Here is a 16,672-nt window from a genome sequence, read left to right as displayed (position 1 = left end):
TATCTCCACATCCCTTTTTACTCAGACATCGCCCACTTATCACTCAGCTGTCATAACCTTGCAGTTAGTGACCCCTACGTACTCAGCAGTGTTGTGAGAATGTTTCTTCTTCCCCGGTATTTAGGACAAATGTTGGTGAATATCAATGGGATTGAATAGTTCCCGTTTGCTACCCAGACAACCCCCCCCCACACACACACTTCACACAAAAAAAAATGTTTCTAGAGAGTACAGACACCTCTTTACCCCCATCTTAGCGTGAGTTAAAGCAATTCCATTGTTGATTCTAATTCACTTTTATCATTCTTGTCCGTTTCCATGGCAACGTCCTATAGCTGTTTTAATTCTTTTTTTTTTTTTTTTAATATGTAGTATTTCTATTGTTAAGAGTAGGCTTTATACAGTCCTGTATGTCTGAATAGGATTTTAAAGCACTATGAATTGCAAGAACAGGCTCACTTACTTTCCATCATCATGCATATCAAGGATTTAGGCTTAACATGGCCTGTTCCGGCCTTAGAAGTCATCGTTGAATCTCTTAAGAGGACGTCCCGCTTTTCTTTTTCCTAATGGCTTGTACTTTAAGGCTTGTTTTGGTAATCTTTCTGTTTTCATTCTTTGAACGTGTTCCATCCATTTATGTTTATATTTTTTAATTTTTTCTATTGCTGGTTCTTGGTTTAATTCTTTCCTAATTTCTTCATTTCTTTTGTGATCAAATAAGGTATACTTTGCAGTTTTTCTCATAAACTTCATTTCTGCTGTTGTTAATCTTTGTTTGTCTTTTTGTTTTACTGTCCAGATTTCGCTTCCATACATTAAGACTGGTAGGGCTAATGTATTGTATACTTTTAGTCTGGTTTGTTTTTGAACTAGGTTTGGTTTAAATATAGAGTTAATTTACCTGTTATTTTAAAATATTTTGCACTTTTTACTTTTATATCTTTTTCATTTTCATATGTAATCGTATAACCTAGGTAGATAAATGAATTCACCTGTTCTAAAACCTTGTTATCTATTACTATTTTAGTTCTTGCTGGATCTTGTCCTTTAAAGGCCATCGTTTTTTTTTTTTTTTTTTTCTGTATTTTAGTTATTTGTATTTGATTATTTTCATATATACTTATGATGGCTTTTATAATATTATTTGGTATTTCACTTGCTTCTAATTCATAGAAAAAATTTTGGATGAGACATTGCATAGACTTTTGAGAAGCAGTTTTAAGTACTCCAAAGAGCCAAACGACTAACAATCTGTAACAATGAAATTTACATTTGGAAATTTCATTTAAACAATCGATGTACGCTCTTGCTCTGTTTACGTAATCATGGTAACTATGGTGATTTACAACAATCGGAAATAAAAGTCACACAGTTAACAATTAGAACTGACAAAATATTAATATCGTTGTATTCATTTTAGGGACATTTTAGCGTATTTTTGATACTTTCCAAAAGACGGAAGGCAGTGAAACCTTCATTGTATCCCATGGAGCTCACTCTCACGTAGTCCCAGAATGCCTTGCGGCTGCAGCCAACCGTGAGTAATAAAAATCAGTAGGCGTGTCATTAATGTCAAAGACGGTGCTTTGCGAATATTTCCCGATTCTCAAGGGAACGTATAATCCGTTTCGACGGGTGAGCAAGGTGAGTGCAGTTGTCCTTAAATCACTCGCGTTTCTACCCACTGACGGCCGCGGTTTGCAGTCGAAGCAGTTGGATCTTTTGGCCCAAAATGTCCTTTATGTGTATTGGGTGTTTGGAAACCCCCGAGTATGGAAAATCCTCTTCCCTTAACATGATAAACCACCGTTTCCCTTGCTTATTGTGGGTGTTCAGAGCGAATTTCTTTTCTTTTTTTTTAATAAAAATACTGAATGAGAGTTGGTTGACCAGAACGTTGCTGCACGTGCTTTTTTGGGGACTTCAATCGAAATGGTTTGTTTGTTTGAAACAATTAAGAGAGAGGTCGCAATTGTGGAAGTGGATGCGACTAACATTTGATTACTTTTTTCCCCCCTCCTAATCACGCTACAAAAGTGGGGAATTGCGTGTTAGTTTCACTTGATTACCATCAGCGCCGACTGGTGGGAAATTGTAAGATTAACATTCGTTCGTTTTTGTTGACAAAAAAAAAAAAAAAAAACTGGTGCTGATGTTGTCATCGTCTTTTTAGAGCAAGAGAATGACACGATTCTTTTTATTTTATTTTATTAAACACGGCAAAAAAAAACACCTCTTAATTGATTTGTAGGGTGGATTTCAGATTAAATGGAAGAATGGTTCATAAATTGCGCAACCCTTTTGGGGGGGGGAAGGAAGCACATCCTTATGCTATATAATAAAATAGTTAGGTTTGCTTTTTAATGAAGAATACTCTCGTGATGCCATAGCGATACGCGAGCCGACCCGTAGCTCAGCCGGTTTCGAGGATGCCTTTTGATTGGAAAGACCTGGGTTCGAACCACGTCTATGACGCGAAGAACTTTTATCAGGGCTTTTCACTGAAGGTGAGTAGAGTTTTACCTTCCCTAAATTTGGGTTATTCTCTCCACAATGCAGGTAAACTGGCCATTAGAACACACGCAATTAACATCCGTAATACACTGGCCTCATAGCCTGAGTTACTTCGACTGTAAATGCAAATAACCAAACCAAACTTCGCTATAAACAGTTCCACAATTAGTGGAACTGTTAGTTGTGTGTTATAATCGTTTCCAAGCGTCTGCCTTCTACGAGTGGAATTTAGTTGAATAAAACTGGAAAGCACCCGAATTTGCATTTAAAACAAATCTCGCGATAAAGTCCATGTCTGGGGGATAGAAAAAGAATAGAAGTGAAAGCTATATTATATGCATTGTTAAAATTTATAACTTATTATGAGGTTATGTTACTGGCGTAATAGACTGAGTAAAGCTTTATGAAAGGGCATGCAAAGCTAAAGAAAAAAAAAAGAATGAAAAATTATCAGAATAGTCAGTTACCGGCGCACGCGCGCACTCTATACAAATAAGCAAATCTGTCAGTACTGAACGGATAATTTTTTTTTTCTCCCTGAAATGTTTTCCAAGATTATAAAACAAATTGCGATGAAGAGTGAAATGAATTACCTTAAATCTACATCATATGAAGATGTAGATTCAGGATATTTGTAATATTATTTTTTCTCTACATACATAGCAAGAAAATATAATAAACGGAGTCTATAAAATGACAGTTGCAATTACTGAGTAAAAAAAAAAAAGTAAAGTAAATTGAAAATTTTTGTAATTCATTATAAATTGTAGTATTTTTTAACGCAAATTTATAAATTGTAGCCATTTCCTCCAAAAAAAAAAAAAAAAAAAAATTAATTAATAAACATATCACTTTAAGGTTTAAAAATCTCACACAGCAAGTCAACAACTAAGAATAACTAAGAGTTCGTCAATTTCAGAAGAAACATAACTGATTTTTCCTTCCACCAACAAACATGTGCAGTTTATCTTTTATTCTCTTTGTCATAAAGATAGTGACGATCCTTAAACAGTTCGAAAGCCGTGTTCATTCATTTGCTACTCTATTCCAGAATTTAAAATATCGAAAACAAATGGTCTAAACTAGTATATATTAATGCATATTTATTCTCCTATAATCTTTCATAGTGTTGCAAAAACACCAACAAAAAAAAAAAATAAATAAAATAAAATAAATTACCGCATGGCTGCTAATGAAACCCTTTAGCGCGAGCCGCACGATAACATGGTAACAGAATACATAGACGTCGCTCACATTGCTTATTTCTAGCCAGAGAGAGAGAGAGAGAGAGAGAGAGAGAGAGTCTATACGGAAGATTGTTCATGTTGCAATCGTCTAGGTAAATAATTCAATCCCGGGTGTACAAGGAACAATGCAAGCTCCATCAAGGCAGCTAATCCCCACGCCCAAGGGAAGTAAATCTATTGGTAATAGTGGTAATTTGCGTCTCATGGCCCTTCGGGGAATGTTCGGGGTATCCAATCACTCATGTATCAACAATTACCACTTTTTTTTCATTTCGTTCAATCCTCAGATGAATGAAAAGCACCACCGGAGGAACTACCCCTACCGTCTGAACCCTGAAACACGCCAGTCTTCCGACAAAGGAACGCTATTGAAAGGTGACAAAATGCTAACCTCGTCCTCTATAATTTTCGTTCATTAATTTTGACTCTTGACCAGCCACGCTCTTTAATTATCTTGCCGCTTCACCTGTAGACGCAAGACCTGCGCGTTAGTGCCGCCGCCACCGGTGGCAAGACATGAAAACACGCGTTTCAGGACAACGTCCCTCCCTAGCTATTGTCTGTTCACAGGGAACGATTTACTGAAATTGCTAGCACGCAATAAGTGTTGGCGTTGTTTAGCCTGTTTTCACAGACTCAACTCTGATGCGCGGTACTTGCTGTCAACACCAACTCCTGACCTGTCAACTAAGTCTGCTACTTCGCCCCGAAGGCCTAACAAACCAAGGCAAAAGTAATAGAACCACTCCTGCTTGGATTAAAATACTCAAATTAAAAGATGACCTTACTTGGAAAAACCCAGACGATATAAACAATACCAACAGTGAGAGTGAATACTTTTTTCATGTATCTTTCATAACATCGCGCGCTATCAACAATGGAAACTGCTTCTAGTACATTTCAATAACAAGTAGTCACGAGAAGATTACGTCATAGATATAAGCATAGACTTCTTTTTTTTTTTATTCTGTGAGTATTATGTATAGAGTTAAATGTAATATGGATGATAAACTACAAATGTTATATTTACAAATTACGTAATTGGGTGTCTGAAGAGGGCGCTGCACTCAGTGACCTTGAATAATAATATATTTAACCGAAAAAAAAAAATGCATTGTGTTTCGAATTTATCAGCAGAACAACAGCAAATGCAATTCAACAATATTTAAAATGAATCTAGGAGTATGTTATTTGGGAATGGATCAAAATTTAAAAACCGGATGTGAAAGTGAAAACGCTTTAAGGAGAGGATTAACAAATGAAGGTTGAAAATGCATCAGGTAGATTTTTTTTAATATAGTTTAGGTCCAAATCGACTAAATAAAGAAGTCGCGGGCAGTAGTCATATGTTTTCCATAATATCTGTTCTAAATACTTCGCCATTTTAAAACCAATTCGATTTCGATGTTACAATGTAATAATTATTGAAATATATTAACTAAATATTCTAGTTTAAGGGCTCGTCCATAAATTACAGAGAGATTTGGGATTGAGGGGTATTATCAATGTTTTACGACAGTAGTTAGGGGATCCTCACCACACCTGTGCCAGAGGGGAAGCTATAAAAGTCAGGAAAATAGCATTACGTAATTTATGGATGATCCCCTAACTTTCCAGTTAGGAAAATAGCATTACAGTATGTAATTTGTGGACGACCCCCTATTATTCTAGTTACTACTACTGAAGCTGAATATTTATGACATCGAGTGATTGCATTATTTTGATTAATTACAGATAGTATTAAATAGTGTTTTTCTTTTTTTTTATAGCACTTTTATGATTGATTCGTTGCTAAGCAACGAAGGATACTGGATTTGCTTTCAGAAAAAATGCATCGATAAAGGTGCGACAAACTTTTCAGTTTTTGCACGTGCACTCCCCCCCCCCCCCTCCTCCATCCACACGTTTCCTACCATTGGTATTTCTTTTCTTTTAGAGAATTCTATTCTCCTAGAAACTGATCATAACAATGACAGGATGCGGTACACCAGGAAGAAAGTGTATAATTTTAAATTACCATTCTTTTACAGTAGGGACCAGCTGCTTGTGTCGGGTCCACCTTGTGGCAATTAAGGACAATTGTAGGTCCCACGGTGAGCAGCTTAGCTCTGATACTGGCAAGAAACAATCGTCCAGTTTACCATTAATTGGTGAGGTGGAGTAAGATAGTCACGCTATTAGCTGGGGGGAGAGGGGGCAGTGTCTCTGCAGGTGCTGAAGATCAAAAGATTGTCGGTGTCTAGGCTATAACTGAATCAGCAAAGAGTTTTGTCAACTGTGTTTGACATTTCGTACAATTTTTTCCTTCTTCGTTTTCTGTCTGTTTCGGATGAAGAATCTTATCGTTTGTTAATACGAGAAAAAAAATAGAAAAAAAAAATTACAGACATCGACTAAGGCAATCTCCACCAAGACCGTACTATCAGAGGACAAATATCTTTCATTTGCTGAAAATAATAATAATTAAAAATGACAGAATTTTCACTAAAAAAAAAAACTAAATTATTTTTTGCTCCAAAAAGCGTAGCACAGGCACTAGATCTGTCAATTTCATTTTTTAGACTTCATTGTTGAAATTAACAACATAATTCATCTTGCTCTGTTGCTCCTAGCAACTGCCGTTTTTATTTCGTCTGCTTTTTTTTTTTTAATTGTTGAAAACAACAAATTAAAAACAAAAAAGCAGACGAAGGACTTTGCTATCAATTTAATAGTAGAATAAAGTACTAGTTTGAAGTCCGGTAAATCACAGAGGACCAAGAGAAAGCCAAGACTGTTTAACCATCACAGCTTGCAAGATCATGATTTACACGTCATGATGATTGGTGCAGTAGTGGAATTATTTAATAGCATACAACAATTCCAAACCATTCACTTATTCTGTGGACGATCTCCATCGTTGCATGGCCTCAACTGTTGTATTATTCAGCATCGCAGCGGCACCATAGCTTTATCTTCTAGTGACCCTGCCGTCAATTCCCCCGGTCACGGTGCGTGTCAGCAGACATGTAATTGTTTCCCCTTCTTTCTGTTCGAGGCGATTGGAACAACGTCTTCAGTGAAATAACCACTTTTCTAATGGTAGGGGTTTGTCCGACAATCATTAGCGCTATTACGACGTACATTTTACTTCTCCAGTAAGCATGCAAATTAAGGGCAGGTGTCGAGCTCGTGACTACGTGGGTTGGAATCATTTCCGGATGAAATGGATTGGGTGAGTAGTGACAATGATCATTAATATGCTTTGACGGATTCTTTTTTTATTTTTTAGACGGCCCCCATTTTTTTCCCCCAGTCATCAATCGCCTACTACTCATACCAGAATAAGAAACATGCTACACATTTTTCAATGCAATGAATTTAATGCACGAACATCTGGTTTCCCTTATTGCTTGGCATTTTTTTTTTTTTTTAAATCGAAATGATTGATAAGATGTTTAAGGAAAGTTCAGCCCAAAACCTTCCTACTTGTCAGATATTCGGGTGTGTTTAGGAAGTGTTAAGACACGAGAAACAGATTAAATGTATAGGTAAAAAATGGGACTGTTTCGTAATCATTTGGGAGAAATGAAACGTGATGCTAGATCGATACGGACCCTTTGGATTCACAATTTCTCCGTCTTAGATTATAAGACTATATTAACAAAGAAAAGAGGCATTTAAAATTCATTATTTATTTATATATATATAAATGTTGATTTCTGCTGATATCTTAATGTTTGGTTAGTATATCAGAGTAGCTTTTATTCTGTTATATGATTTTGTTTATTTTATCCTTTTTTTTTTGTTTATTTTACTTTTAATTGTTTAAATGCATGTTCATGATTTTTTGTGATAGTCTGACGTATACTTTTGCGATCATTTTAATACATTTCATTCCCCTTCTTTTTATTCTTTTTTTTTTGTTGTTGTTGTTGTTGTTGTTTGTATTAATACCCATGTTTTGCTTCCACCCCAATAATGTAATTAAAGAGCGTATTTTTTAACTTTTTTTTTGTAATAAATTAGGATTGTAAAATTTAGAAATTAATATCTTAACTTTCATGATATTTCACATGTAAGGTAATTAAAAAAGATTTATTTATTCTATTATTTCATTATTAATGACTAGATTAGTCACACAGAAATATATTAATATATAACAAATTATATGCAGCCTCCGTAGCTCAGACGAAGCCCTTTGGTCGCAAAGACCTGGGTTCGATTTCCGTCAGTGACGTGAGGAACTTTTATCTGGTCTCTTTCGACTAAAAGTGAGTTAGCCGGTCTCATACGGAGGTAGGGGTTTTTTCATCCCTGAAAACAAGCAAACCGGTCCCGTGAACACACGCTGCTACAGTCATAAAATATACCAGGGCAAGGAAGGCGACGGGAAACCACCTTACTCATTATCATCTTCTCCCTGGTATAGGAGCATATTGCTACCCCAACGGCTGAAGGGAAAAATACAATACAAAACAAATTATATATATATATACTGTTTATCATTTCAGTAGGGCTCGTTTCTATATGAGGAGAGAAGACGATGAGTTGTGCCCTCCCACGATGATCCCTGACTCCTTGGAGGTCACGTAATACTGAATGTGCACGCCATGCTATTTTCTAGTTTTTCACCACTTAGTTCAAGACTGTTTTTTTTTTTTAATTTTTAATTCATTAATTCATTTTTTTTTAAAATTATATCTTGATATATTCCTAAACCCCTCGTCTATTATTACTGTGTGGTGTCATAGAAATTATTATTTTATTTTACCAAAATAATTACTTCTTTGTTCATATAAAGTCAATTTTTAGAGTAAATAATTTAATTTTATTTAATAATGGCATTTTTTGTTTATAGGATTTTTTTTGTGATTTTAAATATCTAGTTTGATTGAAATCATAATTCTTCATTTTTTACAAAAAAATTATCTATTATTACTTTTTATCATTTGTACTCCATTCATATTTCTGCATACTCTTTATGGTTAAAACTGTGTTCGCTATTTGGATCACGTTGTGGGAATCGACCGTGAGATGCGGGGATTAATACCCTTGGAGGGTGATGGATGGCAATGCTGTAGCCAATAAAGTCTAACTGAGGCTCGGCTATTGCTGTTACCCTCCTGCCATGATCAGAGCTTTAATAGCTCAATAACACCTTATCCCTACACTGTCCTCTACAGATAACGGGGAAGATGAAAAGCATTCTTGCTTCTCCCCTTTAAGCCAGTCCTTATAAGGACTATAAGGAGGATCACATTGTATATCTTTTATATAATAATTTCTTATATATGTCGTATGTGATTGTTATTTATAATCGGCTTTGAATTTTGAGCTGTTTCTTTTTTTTTATTTGTTTTTAATTTATTTTGTATACATTTATTTTAATTGTTTTATAGAAATCTTCAATTTCTTCACGGATATTCAGCGGTGGATATGAGTCCAACCGCTGGATATCGGTGAAGTTGTATAAGTAGGGCATTTCCCTTATATATTGTAAATCACAAATACTGCAAATAGTGATTTTTAAACAGTTGGTTCTGAGATCGAATATAATTATAATCAGGGGCCGCTCGTGCATAGATACTGCGGAACTGCAGCACCCCTATTTTTTCTCGATATGTAAATATATTTATTAATTTATTTATATTCGCTTGTATTATTTAATTTTATCATCAACAATCCTATACAATTCTCTTATTTTGTATAAAAAATAATAAAAATCCATCTTGTAACACTTAGGAGGGCGAAGGACGCTAGCAGCACTGTGTTTACCACAGTGTCATATTGCTACGCGCGCAAGCATAAGCACGTCAAAGTGAGATGCGAGCTATTAGCGTAATGCGGTACTGTCCGTCGCGCAGTTCCACTGTTGTTTATATGCAGTTTGCGCCAGTAGTAGTGTTTTCGTAGTGCTTATCGTGTTTACTCCGTCTCTTTAAATATTTGGACATTACAATTAAAGGATTTAATTGTAATGTCCAAAAATTGTAAATCAAATTATACTAAACTGTATAATTTTATCGATAATAAAAAATGTTTCATACTTATTTATTTTTTTAAAGTTTTACCATAATTTTGATATTTTATCCAAACACTTATACACTGTACTTACGGTGTGCGCAGGGCCGGATTTAGACTTGCTGAGGCCCTAAGCTATACAAAACTCTGAGGCCCCCTACTGTTTTAAATTACATCAGCTGGTCTTTTTGTTTTTTATTTGAGGCCCCGGCAGATTGCGAGGCTCTAAGCTGTAGCTTTTTTTTTTTTTTTTAGCTTATACGTAAATCCGGCACTGTGTGTGTGCGTGTATATATTTCTAAAGTTGCAGCACCCCCACGATTTCAAGCCACGAGCCGCCACTGATTATAATACAGAAATTCTGTTGAAAAAATGAAACTATTACGTACTTCCGGTTTAACTATCAAATGCATATAAAAATAAATATACTATTTCCTTTTTGGCCACTGTTCATATACAATTACATCAGCAGCCCGTCTGAATATCTAAGAAATCAGTCATGTGTTATGTAAGAGTTCAAAGACAATCATTAGACACATCACGTGGCATGACGATTCATTAAGTGTTTCCCTTTTTCCCTTTAGCGTATCCGTCATTTTCTCAAAGGGATGATATTGGTTGTGGCTAAGGTATCCCTATAATTAAGTGATTTAATGTCGTGGCAATGGTCGACTTCAATGTCCTTTCCTAACTGACAAAGTGTCGCTGTGTTTTCGTGCATTGTGACCCCCCTTAGGTGCATTTCGTTGTATTTTCAGACAATCACCACGACAATTAGAACTAATGAAATCATTTGTAGCCAGATGGATTTATTATTATAGGTTGGCTGCCTGTAATTTTCTACCTTGGCGTCAAAAGTTCATAATACGGACGTAAGGTTGCTCGAAGGGATCGGAAATGATTAAAATCGGCAGGAGCTTCGAAGTAACAAGTAAAAACGATGTAAGAATTAATTGCAAATTGCTCTTCAAATTAGCGTTGCTGTCTGGAGACTTTTTGTTTCTAGAAATTGGAGGGGAAGGCATTTGGTGAATGATTTATTTCACTGTGTGACAAAGCCAGCTCATTAAATAGTTTAATTCAGATTTTTTTTATTATAAATAAATAAATAAATGTTTTTTTATCACCAAGGTTCAATAAAATATATACCCCCCCCCAAAAAAAAAATAATGCCAGTGAATATCTTCTTTCTTTTAAACCTTAAACCCATCTGAGTTGTTCACAATTATTTGTATATGGAATACTAAATAAATATTTTTTTTTGTTATAAAAATGCTTATGAATATGAATATGAATATGAATATTGATTCGTACAGTCAAAAAAAAAAAGGGATTCTCTTTTTAATGAGTTTTTGTCAGTGCTGGCTTAAGAGTTATCACTAAAGAACAACTTACGAAAGATAATAGAAATACATCGAAGTAAACACACTTAAAACAAACTACAATTCAATCATTGTATATCTGAAATTATATATTAGATAATAAACCGAAGGTTTAGCAGATATTGGGGATGGAAAGAATGGATCTCGACTTTTCAGATTTAGATGCAGCAAACATTTTTCTAGTGGATGGTAACCTTTGGTCAGAAAATAACCTTACAAAATATAGGAATCATTTGTAGCATATGTTTTAGCTTACAGATGTCTCCATCGACAGTAATAATAATAATCGAGAGAAATAATAATAAACAAAGACAGGCAGCAATTGTGTCCATAAGGAAAACAGCTATTATATGCTGTTTTCCTTATGGACTCACATTTTTTTTCCTTATGGAGAAAAAAAAAACCGCTGTTCAAAAAACATCTGTACCCATCATGGTGAAGAAAGAGAGTTTCAGTATAATAATAATAATAACGCATCCTCTAATTGCAATATGGTAATCAGGTAGAAAGCTACTAAATCATTCTACATTCGAGTATACTGACAGATGTTTTCTGATGTCAAACACTTTAGTATAAAATTACATTGAAGTGTCATGTTATTAAGGTTGTTAAGTACTGAACAACCCGGAAACAGTCGAGAACTTGTAATCTCTAAAATAAGTGGAATTAATAAAAACTTGTCACTTGGTAAAGTAGGAAATAAAAAATAAAAATTGCAGCTTGATGACAAGGACTGTTTGAACAAAAAAAAAAAAAAAAACTGATCCCCGAACAATGGACTCCCCTTTTCCTGCAAAGGTGCGGTATACAATCCGAAACGATTTTTTTTTTTTATTACGTTAAAAAGGACACATGAATGCTGTATAAATATATCTAGTATTTATTCTGTCTGCAGATGACACGGAGCGCGCGCGCGCGCAACATGTTCATCCCTAAATACCAATCTGTCTGACTTGTCAGCTTCGCAGCCGCCTTAATAAACATCATTGGCCTTATTCGTGATCGCGTTAACTGTTAAATTTCGCCTTAAATGAAGCGTTGGTACACTGTTATCGGGTCCATACGTCATAGCGCGAGCGATGGGAGGGTTGATTTAGTGACTCCAGTGAAATATGGACGTAGCACCACGAGAGCGGCCGAGTTTTTCCCTTCGACGCACAAGTAAATCAAGCACTACCCCTAATTACTACGGACTTGAACGAGGCTTGCTGGTTTTACCTCCTTTCAAGTATTTGTCAGGAAGAACAGTAAGAGGTCAGCAGGTCCCGTCGTAATGATGGCTTGTGGATGCTTTAGCCTCTCTAATCTCCTCAACAACGCGCCTCTGTTGTAAATGGTGTCTTGCAGTCTGGTTACGTATGGTCTGTCAAAAGTGTACGCAACACGTCACATAAGATTTACAGTCTAGTAGCTTAAAGATGAAAGGATAGGGGGAAGGTAAGAAGGAGGGTGTAATGAAATTTATGTTTTTGTGCTCACAAATTGGGGAGATAGACGACACACCGCTGGCTTCTCGGAAATGCCTGAGATTGTTGGAAAACTCAGTTTGCCTGAGACAACAATGAGTGATGCAACCTTCCACAATGTATTCGTTCACAGCTTCATTTTTATCCACTACGGGGTTGGCTTACCAATTTGTCTTTGTCTTTTCAAACAAGCACAGGACGACGGTCTACATATGTGAACACAATCGCATTTTCCTTCAAAAAAAAAAAAAGAAATGTAAAAAAATTGCGGATCCTAAATTTTTACATCTCAGTGTACACACACGTAATAGTAGACGTCTTTCAGACGCCGCCACCAACCCTTTCACGTAGCTAACACCGTCTGACGCGAACTCCTTTGGAAACAAGTTAAAAGGAGATGGTATCATTTGTTCTATACATCCGTCCGTACCTTCTCTCTCTCATGGAGAGATAGAAAGAGCTAGGCAACCGTTTCGAGGCCTTTTACGAACTCAGATCACGTTCTCGGCGGATGGGTGGTCCGCGTGGCTGAGCAGGTGAAAATGTTTTTGCCATTTCATTACCACTTTCGGTGGTGCTACTTTACAGGGCGGCCCCTGAACTTCGTAGAGCGCGTTACAATACAGAGCCACCTTGCGGCAGGTCAGAAGTCACAGAGATTAAGACTTTCTCCACCCCTAGGGTCAGATAAAGCTCATTTCTCTCCACAGATGTTTAGTGGACTTGTGGTAGAGCGAAATCTTCATGGATCCCGACTAGGTAGATATGGTTTTTGATGACCTACACGCCGATGACCTTTTCGTCTTCTGTTTTGTGTGGTAGGTCGTTTGGGATCAGTCCGCTTTGGATACATTTTTGAGTTTTTTTATTTATTTTATTTCTCGTATGTTTCCAAGTACGTAGCATATATCAAAAACAATAAATGAGATTTTTTTTTTTTTTGCATTAAACCTAATGAAATTTATTAGCGAAAATATTATCATCTTCATTCACAGCAAACTTTCCAAACAAATATTATTATTATTATTTGCATATTGCAAGTTCAACTACAATGCTTGAGAACCAGAAATACAGGGGGGGGGGGAATGCTTGAAAAAGTTTACTTGAAACCCAACCCCATGTTGGCTTATGTTAACTGAGTCCAGTTATTAAGCTATATATAGCTTGAACAAAGGATAAGCGTATCTTATACCAAAATGAAGCCGTACATTCACTTGATAATCCGTATAATAAAAATATTGGTGTGGTATTATTCTGGTCTTAGTTTTTCTAATTTAAAAGTGTTATCCAATTAACCAAAAGAACTGTTGTCAATACAATGTTATATGCAGATGATCAGATTATATTACAAGATAATGCCCTTCAAAAATTAGTTTATGAATTAAACAAAATAACCCAACAAAACAATAAATTTTCACAAAAAAAACAACAACAAAAGTCGTGGTATTTGAAGGTCGAGATCGTGTTGGATCAAAAACAGTCACAGAAAAGAAAGTAATAGAACAGATGTCAGGGTTTAATTGTTTAGGCTGCATAATAACATATCTGAAAGAAGAAGGTATAGATTTAAAAAAAAAAAAAAAAATTTTAGAAAATCTGTGGAAATATCAAAAGGACACTGAATAAAAAAACAAGACGAGAAACTAAACTAAAATTTTATAAAGTAATGGCCATTCCCACTCTACTGTATGGTTCAGAAAAAACATGGACCGTTAAAAAGAAAGATGACAGTAAAATAAAAGCTGCAGAGATGAGATTTTTAAGAGCAATTCAAGGAAGCACAAAATTAGCCATATTAAAAAGGAAGACATCAGAAAAGAACGAGATATTTATAACGTAAATGAAAAGATCAAGGAATAGAGAGAGAAATGAAAAAAAAATCTATTTAGGTTGGAAAGATATCGGCTACCAAAAGAGGCGGATAGGTACAGACCAAGGAGAGCGAGCGAGAGAGAGAGAGAGAGAGACCAGTGAAGCCGGAACAGGACTATGCCCAATCATTGAAAAGAAGAAGAAGAATATGAAATACTTTTATGGCACGTGCTGTCCTTGTTATAATTTCTTCCTGTCTTCAATATTTCCCATCTCATTCCTGACTATATTCATTGATCTAACAAAGTTCTTCCTGCGTGATAGATAGAAAGTGACGAGTTCTTGGAGGTGTCACGTAGTAGTAATAATAATAAAGACTGCAGTCTTCAACATCCAAGTTCCTAATGATTTTTTAATGGGAAATAACCTAAGTGATATCATCATGATGATATCACTTAGGTTATTGATGATGAATGAATATCATATTTCATCTCATATTCATGAATGTATAAATAAAATTATAAATAAACAGTTTCTAACATGTTTTAATTGTAAAATATAAATTATTTGAAACTATTTCTTTACGTCAAAAATATCTGATATCGTTGATGTTTCTTTTGCAGAAAATATCCGAAACAAAGACAAGGAGACGTGATGGATAGAATTAATTAATTCAAGGAACAGACAGATCCTTTGTTTCTATCTTCGATGTTAAGAAACTCAAATGATTTGGTCTTTCCAGGCCTGCACGTGCTACAAAAACCTGACCTGCATTGCTCTCTATTATTACAGGATTCATAAATTCTATCATAATGAGAATAAGCGGTTATTGAGAATGAAAAAATGCCTTTCTCTTCTGTGAAATAGGTGTTTAGTAGACACCCCTGAACTTTCTTCTTTATACTACTTTAGTCGTTGAACAATTACTGTACAATTATTTTAATAAGTTCCGTATTTTATTTTCAAAAAAGTGTTTATTCAAGAATATTGAGATAAATATTTGAAATTGTAAAATTTGAGAAATTTCAATAAATTATAGTCTTGTGTTTATTGTTGTATTATATTTCATATGTAGTTTGAAGAATTGGAGATTTAAACTTTCTCTATCCCCATTATTAATAGGTTGAGATTGTTGTCGAGAGGAGATTCAAGTGGTATGTCATAATTACAACATACGAGTAATACTGGAGATATGAATTCGGTGTAACAGTGTAAGATATTTTACTTAAAAAATAATTTTTCATATTGGCAAATTAAACTTTGCGCTATTAAGCTCCAAAAGAAGTTTGAAAAAGTAATTATTCTGCTTCTGATACAAGTTCAGACTCATTCAACTATATAAATTACTTTCAGACATAAGATTCTGCAGGTATTCTGTGTTTATTGTCATTTACTGTCAGGCCTCTGAGGCGAATCAATAGATCAAAATACAGCTGTCACGTCTGTTGAACCTTTCATCAAAAAGCTAATAAAAACCGACAACGAGGGATCCTAAGAACGAGTTTTTTTTTAATGAAGTTCGGATAATCGAACCAAAACTGTTCTATTATCCGAAGGTCCAGCCGACAGAGTTGGGATGATGTGCTCCTATTATCATATCTTTCAAATTTTTATGCTACAAAAAAATTACAAGCTTCTGCAGTAATCAAAACTCACAAGTTAGAGCAATTAGGAATCTCAGAGAAGACAATTTCCCAATTATATATGGGGAAAATACATCAAAGCTAACTTTAGCTATCGGATAACCACCACAGAAGACAACTGAATGTCCTTGTTTATTGATGACGGTACAAACATCTGCCATCATCCAAATGAAAGGCAGGTGGTAGCCAATCATTTATAAGGAAGTCATAAAAATTAAGTTATGCAAATCTTGACGAATGTTTCTTTAGCAAAATTCTCATTACCCAACCGGAGGTACTATCCGCATAAGTGAAAGAATCAATACCGCGGATTAATACTATCTATCTATTTAATTGTCTTTATCAACCCATCTCTCTCCTTCTATCTGTCCGTGTGACTGCCCATCTAAATCAGGAGATACGAAAAAGGGGATATCTCCGACACTGTCTGACGGAACATGCTCCGAAACCGTAACGAATGCCGGGAGGGTTCTTGTATTACTTATTTAGAAATACAGAGAGCGATTTCCTTCTATCTATTCGCTACAGGAAAGGTAAAGAGCCCGCCAGGAGAGGCTATGAGATCAAGAACACCGCCGTTTCACAGCCGGAGGCAGGTAAGG

At 35.4% G+C, this 16,672-nt stretch overlaps 1 long non-coding RNA gene across 1 annotated transcript in view; it reads left to right on the top strand.

Moving 5' to 3' along the window:
• The window catches only part of LOC150096637 (uncharacterized), a 102,352-nt gene extending 86,875 nt beyond the window's left edge, over positions 1-15,477 (top strand). The window contains exon 2 of the long non-coding RNA XR_016549805.1: positions 15,051-15,477. This is a non-coding gene — a long non-coding RNA (uncharacterized LOC150096637). The remainder of the gene's footprint in view (positions 1-15,050) is intronic.
• The last annotated feature ends 1,195 nt before the right edge of the window (positions 15,478-16,672 follow it).

This window comes from Typopeltis vanoorti, chromosome 18 (assembly GCF_054136105.1).
Source record: "Typopeltis vanoorti isolate ZY-2024b chromosome 18, IOZ_Tvanoo_1.0, whole genome shotgun sequence".
Lineage (NCBI taxonomy): Eukaryota > Metazoa > Arthropoda > Arachnida > Uropygi > Thelyphonidae > Typopeltis > Typopeltis vanoorti.
Note: the sequence above shows the minus strand (reverse complement) of the source record. Positions and strands in the feature narration are given on the sequence as shown.